This window comes from Epinephelus fuscoguttatus, linkage group LG3 (genome assembly GCF_011397635.1).
Source record: "Epinephelus fuscoguttatus linkage group LG3, E.fuscoguttatus.final_Chr_v1".
Taxonomy (NCBI): Eukaryota; Metazoa; Chordata; class Actinopteri; order Perciformes; family Serranidae; genus Epinephelus; species Epinephelus fuscoguttatus.
This window is the reverse complement of record NC_064754.1, coordinates 29,439,525-29,448,927: the sequence shown is the minus strand read 5'-3', so window position 1 is coordinate 29,448,927 and position 9,403 is coordinate 29,439,525.

The window sequence follows — 9,403 nt, the reverse complement described above, 5'->3', positions numbered from 1 at the left end:
ATCTGTAAATCAATCAGTCTCAGGTGGAACACGCATCAATTTGTTTATTTCGTTGACCCCAAAAATTGTGAAAAGTAAATATACTGAGTCATAAATAATGGAATCAGCTGAAACATGCACACGTTTTTACCTGTATGACATAAACTCCCACCTGATTTGAATCTTATCAGCCCATTCAATCGCTGCTGTCTGTGTTTCTTTAGCCTCATAGACAGGACACAAACTTTCTTACTCTTTGTACTACGTCACATTGCATCCTCCATTGCTCCTGTCATAATTATCATAACACAGGTCACTGCCACCCAAAAGTGGGAGTAGTGAACTATACTGTATGTAATTAAACTAGTAGTTTAACTACATTTTGCAGTAGCTTGCTGGTAGTTTAACTATATTCATATCTGCATTGTGGTCCAAGTAGGCCATTTTTTTTAGTAGTTAATTACTGAAACTACACACAATATGGGCCATAAAAGAAAAGGATTTTTTTTTTGTAATTTTAACATTGCCTCTCTACTGTAACTGAACCCCATTTGACCACAGTTAGTCAGAAGTATTGATTATTGTTATTCATTCAACTTCTTACAGTGTGAAGTAATAGATAGCTTGCCAAACTATGTTTTCAAAGTAGCTTCTCCAACACTGCCACCTAATAATAAACTCAAATAGCATTTCATGGCCTGATAACAGCTGACTGAACCTAATAGGCATGGCAGGCCTCTTCTTTGCCATGTTTAGAACGTTTTTGACCACTGATAACAGCCATTTAATGCCTGATAACAGTCGAGCTGGCTAAAAGGACCTCCCTTATGGTTGCTTAAATTCCCCAAAAATCGCAAGAAATTCAGAGAACAAGACGTCAGTTTCCTCAACAGTATACGTCCCCACAATCTGCATGGCTAAATACCAGCAGAAATAAGAAGGTTTTTTTTATAATATGGATGAACTAACCCTTTAACAACAAAGCTTTTATATGCCATCTGTCGAATTTACAAGCTAAACCAAAGAGAGCTGCTATACAGCTTTTACTCCTGAGTCCTTTTTTTTTTTGCATTTTTTAAGTCAACTAAGAACCAAGAGTCAATGTTTGAAACCTTTCTACTAGATTTCAAGGCTGACCTTTAAATCTACTTAGAGAAAAGTATCTCCACAAACTGTATTTAAGGCCAGTAAATAAATAAATAGCCTCATTAATCACAACTAGATCAGAGTAGACACTTTAACGCCCCGACAGTCGACTTGGCATCCCCCCTTATTACACTGTCATGGACCAATAAACACCCATGCCAGCGCCACTCCACCAATCAAACACCTGGCATTTTGCAGGTCGTTAGGGAGGATGGCGAATCAGATCCCTCTCTCGTGCAGGGGAGGGGAGTCGGCTCCGTGCCCGGACCCTCCTAATCTCACCAATGGGAATGCAGCACTCCTTGTAATCCAATTAAAGGAGCGTAAGCGGTTTGTTAGACACTGTGTGTTAATGTAAGCACTATCCAATATACTCTGGGCTGGTAACAGCATGACTGGGGATACACTTTGGTCCATGGAACATAGGAGTAGTATACAGCTGGAGGGGCTGCTGCGGTAATATCAGGATAGCATCTCAAACCAGGCTTGTGAACACAGCAGGGGAGGGTGGGAGGCCTATAGCACTCAGAATGATAATACTGCTGACCTTTGGTTGCTCTTCTGCAAGCATGATGACGAAGACAAAAGAGGTTTTAGGAGATGAAGAAGAAAAAGGTCATCCACAAAGTCATACCTGTACAATATGTACTGTGACAGTATGTTGTTTGTTAGGAGTATTTTCTGAAATGAGGATGCATGTAGACTCCAGAAAACTGGGTGGGATGGTTCCTTGATTGTGTGTCCTCATTGTTATTCAGCCCACTCCCTGTGTAGATGTACAGTCGTGCATCTTAATTGCATTTTCTAAGCAGCATTTAATAACTGTAGATTTGTACCATTTGCAGTCATTGCAGATGTAAGGACAAGTGTTTTCTCACACTGGCACCTCCCATTTCCTCCGATCCAGCAGCTGCACGAGAACGCGTTGCATCTGACGCGGAGGAACTTAATCATATCTTCTTTTTTCTCTTTCCCAGATGCACCGAATTGAACTTAATTAGATGCTACATCACCTCAGTGAGGGGCTGCATGGCAAATCTTATTAAGAAAAAGCAGTGTGTTTCTCCAGCACTCGCTGATTCCTTTACATCTTGGCGTCTGTGGGAGAAAACCCCGCCGAGGCGTATTCTCCAGCCCCTGTAACTAATGACGCCGTTGCCCAGATCTGACAGTGAGCTGTGTCTGTATATTGTGCTTAATATCATAATAATAATGAGAGCAAATTAGAACAATCAATTTCCATGGCTGGTTGTTGATTGGAGGAGGAGGTGGAAGTGACAGGGGGTGATCCATCATCCTCGGCCAGTCACATTAAGGAGAGCGCCGTGGAGCAGGTGGGCTGGGCTGGAGGCCAGCCGCAGCCAATGAGAACGGGCGCGGGGGGGAGGAGGGAGATCCATTACACCCAAATCAAGTGCTAATGTAGCTGTGAAGTGGGTAAAGGAGCAGAGGAGGGAAGAGAGGAGAGAGGGGATGATGCTGAGACTTATGACTGGTTCAAGTGGGCTCTTGAGCGTGTGTGTACTGTGCCCAAGGATGTGACTATTTACCTGCCAGTGTGTCTGTGCATCCTTCAGCTAGAACCGCTGATATTTCACAATGAATCCAGTGAAACGCTAAAGCTAACAACAATACAGCCTTTTTTCAGTCCATAATCACAGTCACACAGTCATCATGAACTGCAGCTGGAGTCCCACAAGGGGTCACTAAAATCTCACCTCCCTACAACCCTCCTGAGCTCTCTGTCTCTCAAACGCTCAACAGCACAATAAAGCTGTCACCAAATTATGTTCCATTTGCAACCACACAGTAAATGCAGCACCTCAGTATGCATGCAAAAATAAAAATTCTCAGTTTTCTGCCACTGACTGCTGACTTTACCACGAGCACAAGGAGATAATAACAGGCTGTAGTAACAATTTGAAAATAATTAGCATGGCGTGTAGGCTCAGTTGATGACAGTCACTCCACTTCATGGTTTTTAAATGTGTAAAACTATGATGAGTGACCTCACACACGCTCGCACAGATGCACACTTCATTTCCCTAACCCACTTTCATCACACACACCAAGAAGCACAGCCATCGCTCAACACTTAATCTCCCAGACTCCTGTTGGAGTTACTCGACCACAGCCAAAACTCCTCAGTTTTAAAAAAAATCAGAAAGAGCAACATTAAGTACATTTTCACCTTTTATCAGCTCATGTTGGAGTCTTTCTCTCTAATCCTATTTCTGGCAAACGATGGCATGGGGCGAGTATATTAGATTTCATCAGCAGCCATCAATCATGGCCGCACTTAACACGATCAGCTCCCCAGTTTATTCAGAGCGAACAATGGGGGACAGGCACGTCCCGCCTGCAACTGAGTAAATGAGGAATTTAAATACTGCACAAGAGACTACGGCGGCTCGGAGGGGGCTGACTGATTAAAGGCCACAATATCTGCTTTTCTAGGCAGATGATCTGTCAACGGGATGCAAGAGAAGGTTTATTGAAATAATGGGCTGCTAATGTGAGGTTATTCTGGAGCACACACACACACCAATGCTTGTGAGGGTACTCATTGTGGCAACATGTCTTTGCTGTGCACACAAAAATTGACTCACAAACACACAGTTTAATTTTCACACACATGCACACACCATGTTTCCCAGCACAGCATCCACATACTGTCTGCTATTGATGGGTAATTTATCAAATGACATCTCATTCACTGTTGAGAGGAAATTAAATCATGTAGTTCCAGATCCTAAATTATGATCATGAGGTGTCCCTCTTGTAAATTATATGTCAGTGAGATGTTCATTTCTTTTTACAGCTTTGCCAAGTGTCTCTCTGGTTTTTCACCTAATCATCATGTTAATTAGCAGACACAGTTACTGAGGATGGTAATCAAGGCAGGAAAGGCTGGAAGGAAAGGTCAACACTTTAGATTGCTATACTGACAAATCTTAATGTTGAGGTGGAACAAGTTATAGGCTACGGGGGTTTTTAAAAAAAACAAACTGTGTAACTCTTAAGAGCACAAAAAGCGTTTGTGTGCTCTTGGGCAGAGAGATGACCACCCTAAAACCCCAGACTCAGCCCATGGTCTCAGAGAGGGCATCTGTATCAGTGAAGGAATGAGTATATGGGAACGTACATGTAGGAAAACTAGAGGTAAGGTTAACATTCTTTACCTGTATCTCATGACAGCCCCGCTGCACGTAACCACCTGACCAGCAACAATGGTAAATTTTGAAATCTGCACTAGTCAACAGTTTAATATCAGCAATGGATCTGATGGCTGTGTACTGTGAAACCTGTGCATAATGTGAGACCTGAGTTCCCTTCAGCTTGATGTAGCATTTTAGCATCTTTTAGCTCATTATTTTGGTTTTGGTTTACATTATTTTAGACTTTACTCTTAAAAGTTCCTTTTTAAAACAAACTTCTATCAGAGAGCCTTTCCTGATTTTATTTGAGCTTCTTTTATCTCCTTTTTTTGTTTTGTTTTCTTTTAAAATCTGTTGATTTAATGACTTGTCTGTTTTATTTTGCTGCCTTGTAAAGTACTGTGCAACATCTTTGAAAAGTGTTCTGTGAATAAATATTAATCCTATTATTATGACTAACTTTACTGTTTTGTTTTGGGCCCCATTCACACTGGCACTATTTGGTCCACTTTAAATGAACCCTGGTCCGCTTCCATGGATAGTTCGGTTCGTTTGAAGTGGTGTGAACACTTATTCCAACTCTGGTGCAGACCAAACAAGCGAACCCTGGTCCGCTTAAAAAACTGGGGTCTTGGTTCACTCACAGTGGAAAATGCAAACGGACTATCCAGCTAACCAAAGAGAGGAAGTGACGTAGAGCGCAGTGCATGTTGGTTAGAAAAAAACAAAGTCAACAGCGCCAACTGGGAGAAGCAGAGGTAAAAAAAGAAAAAGTTGGAAAATGTCTCGTGGGCAGACGTGGAGTAGTGAGGAGGTGCAGACACTTACCCCAAGACTACATAAATTTGGTGTTGCTCCATTGTTTTTGTGGTGACCAAGCCGGCTGAAGGGGACGGTTTTCCGTTTTCTTCTTCCTCGTGCTTTTTTTTCTTCCTGGTCAGTGGTCATTTTGGGCAATACCGCCCCCAAACGAGCAGCTGTTATAACTGCGTGACGTTGTCCAGGCGGTTTGGTCTGCTTTAAAAAGTGCAGTGTGAAAGTGAACCGAACTAAATGAAGTTGTGAAATTTTTCGGCATTCCCCTAGAGTCCCCGAACTATCCTGGTGTGAATGCGTCCTTTCTCCTACCACTGTCATCAACCATAATTTGCAGGCAGCTGTTTTCAGTGAAAACCTCTTACAAAACCACATCGCTAAAAGCAGACAAAGTTAGCTATTAGCTTGTAATCACACCGGAGAATTTAGCAACTAAAGAGCCACATACTTACAACAGGAGTTGGGAGAGACCAAAAACAACCGGAGGACAGAAACATGACTCCAAGTAAATGTTGCTCCATTTTAGTCTGATGTGTAAGTGTTTGCTGACCTGCTCACCACAGCAGTATTAGGCTATATAGCGATAATATGTCAGTGTTGTGTTTGAAGCTTGTTGCACTGCCCCTAGTGGCCAGAGGCCAAACATGAAAAGAAGATGTAATCTGCACATCTGCAGAAGATGAAATAGATCAGGCATGCCATAAGATCCTTCCCCAGGATGCTGAATGTATTAAACTGTGTGGACCTTGAACTAATGAGTAAGGAGAAATCTGGACCCTATGGCTGGACCAGTTGGGAACTACTGTACTGTAAGGCAGCACAATCCAGTGACCTTTTTATTGTAATGGAAGACTGGTTTATGCTAAATAAATGAATAATAGACATAAGGTTGAAAAGGTAGAAAAATACATGTAAAAAAACACAGAGTGACAGTGAGTGAGATGTAAAGGTGTTAGCGCATTTGTGTCATTTAGTGGAAACAGTGCTGGGTGATATAGATAAAATCAAATATCACTGTTTTTTTTTATTAAATACCTTGATATTGATATTGACATGATATTGTAGGGTTGACTCTTGGTGCTTTTACAAAATATTTATACAATGTGATTTTTGACAAATAATCATCAGTAATGTGGATATAATGACTATGTGGATAAAGGCAAATAATATTAATTTCAGTATATTATATCACTGCACTGTAATGCAGCCTTAAAAACTAGGAAAAGACAAAACTCAAGAAACTTTGTCATCATTTGTGCAATAAGTAGGTCTTTCCACCGTACCCTCTATTTTATGTCCTAGCAAAGAAGTTTGTCTACTTCTCCTCTTTTATGGTGTCAGCCCTGTGAGTTGCGTTCCTCTTCGCAGCATAATTGATTTTTTACACAAAAACAGCATGATGCTGCCGACATTTCACAGTGATGGGAGTCATATGACACAAGCCATTTGACTTGATAGTCTCAACTTGGCTCGTTGGGTTAAAGTTAGGAGCACACGTGTGAAGGTTCATTGGTTGTGTATCGGAGGAGACTGTAGGAACATATAGTGTAGCAGGAAATAGCAGCAGGGAGGAAAAGTTTGATGCAGGCAGCACAAAGCAGATGAAATACAAAAGATGCAGATATTCTTCATGTATTGTTTGAGAACTTCTGTGGTCACACCAAGAAAAACGACCACTAATTTACACTAATTTTATTCAACTCAAACCTCTCTCCATTTACTGTATGATGCAACTCAGTCTGCTGGGTGCTATGTTCAGATTTAATAATGCAACATTGAAATCTCTGTCCTTTTTTTCTTAAAGATATTTTTGGGGGCTTTTTAGCCTTTAATGTATAGGACAGGCAAGTGGGAGGGGGGGGGCAGTAACATGCAGCAAAGGGCCACAGGCTAGAGTCGAGCCCGGGCCGCTGCGGCAACAGGCTTGTACATGGGGCGCCTGCTCTACCACTAAGCCACCGGCGCCCCAGTGTCTGTCATTTTAAAGCAAATGAAAATTTGTCTTTTCCAAGTGGTGAGATTTTTCCCACAAGAGGTCACACAGTTGCTTTATAGAAAACTAAAATATTTGACTATGAAATCAGATGTGAAGCTGGAGACACTGTGACCAAAGCCCATTAGGAGGTGAACAGATTCAGGAGCGCATGCAAGACAGTCATGTGTATGAAAGTGATGCAGAGTAGATCAGTTTGGTAAATTCATTCACACAACATAAAACCCGTCACTACTCAGTGACATTAAGATGTAAATGAATAAATAAATTAAATAAATATATTGCTAACAAAATATACTAACTTAAACTGGACTCAATAAATTCTGTTTCTGGGCAGTGGGTTCTGTAACAGTGTGACATTTTTGTAAGAAAGGCAAAAGAAATAGGCCTACATAGACTGACTATAGAGCAACAATTATTGCTTGATTAAGCGATAATTTGATCAGCTGTCACCTATTCAATTAATTGCCAACAAAGGTGGAATAATCTATTCAAGAAAAAAAGTCTATCCGGCTTCCTAAATGTGATTTTCTGGTTTATTTGCTCCTCCGTGACAGTGAACTGAATATCTTTGGGTTGGGGACAAAATAAGACATTTGAGGACACCATATCAGGCTTTGGAAAACACTGGTTGACATTTTTCACCTTTTTTCTAAAATTTTATAGCTCAAACAACTAATCAATTAATCAAGAAAACAATTGACGAATTAAGCAACAATGAAAATAATCATTAGTTGCCGCCTTAATTGACTGTTTACAATATTCAAGAAAAATCTTGAAAAACTGGAGCTCACTGGAACCTATAAGGACATCAGTTTTGATGGGTTCTTACTTAAATTGAACTTAAAACCTCTCTTCTTAGTAGTGTAGTGGTATGAGTCAAATATAGTCAAATATCTGAGGTTATTAAAGATGAAAATGTAGAGACAAAGAATGACATCATAGCTGAAAAATGATCACCCTTAAATTTTTTCCCACACACATACAGGTAAAATGCATTTTAAACCCCAATGAGGGGAAGTTTTTGTCTCACAACCTGAAGTTTTACAAATCAAGAGGGGGAGGAAAAACTGTACATATCACTAATTTACTAAGCTCAAAAACCAATGTGTAGAGTCCCTGTTGATCAATAAAGTCATGATGGCAATCTTAATGGGTGTTGAATGGGTGTTTTTGCTGTGTTATTGTACAATGTTTGAAATCCAGTTTAATATTCTCTTCGCACATCCAAGGGCCCACCTGTCCTGGGCCCTTGGATGTCCACCTGACACACCCTACTTGTACATCAGATTTGGCCATGATGCTCCAATCCCCAACCTGTTTTTCTGGTGATACTGTCACACAAATCCATGTCTACTTGTGACCCCTAATCACAGGTTGCATCTCTCTGTGCAAAAGACTTCTGAGCAGTGATTTACTCTGCTCAGATTGTTTCATTTAAACAACATTTACAGTGCTGGGGAGATCAAATTTTAAAGTATTTCATGAGAAAAAAAGACAAAATTTAAGAAAAGTCCAAAAAGAAACAGATTTTTGTCTAAGCAGAGTTCTTTTTTCCTGCCACAGTAATCGTCTTACAGCCCCATTGGCTTGCATTAATCCACTTACATGAATGAATGAATTACCGTACTTGCATGTACCATGTATGTCCAAACATTTCTCATAGGCCACTGCAATGTACTTATCTTGTATAATTAACAAGTATTCAGTCTATCAGTGAAGGATATCTGCTAAATTATACAGCGAGAGTGTTTTTATGAATCAGGAGGAAGAGCCTGTGGGTAAATTAAATCACCCACTATATATTTGGAAATGACACACATCATTATTACTAAAGCAACCAAGAAAATCAGAGCTGATTGAATAAAACCTACTGCAAGAAATGTCCACATTATTTTAAGGAAGGAGGGGATTATGAAATCATAGCATTAGCACCATGTCAGCTCTGATATTCAAATGAGTGTTTCTGATATAAATCGCTCTTAATTTCAACCTTTAGATAATAATAAAATGAAAAAGAAAATAATAATAATAATTGTGGTAGCCTTGCGACCCCTAGGATAAGTGAATACGGAATTAATACTACTACTACTACTACCACCACCACTAATAATAATAATAATAATAATAATAAATGTAATTTTTCAATTTCCAAAACAAAGTCACAGAGATCTTGACATGGTTAAAACAGGAATTAAAACAAAGAATAATGTTCTTGATCTTCATCGCTGTTAATTTCAACCCTTAAATAAAATAAAATAAAATTAAAAAAACAATAAAATAATAATTGTGTTAGCCCCACGACCCAATG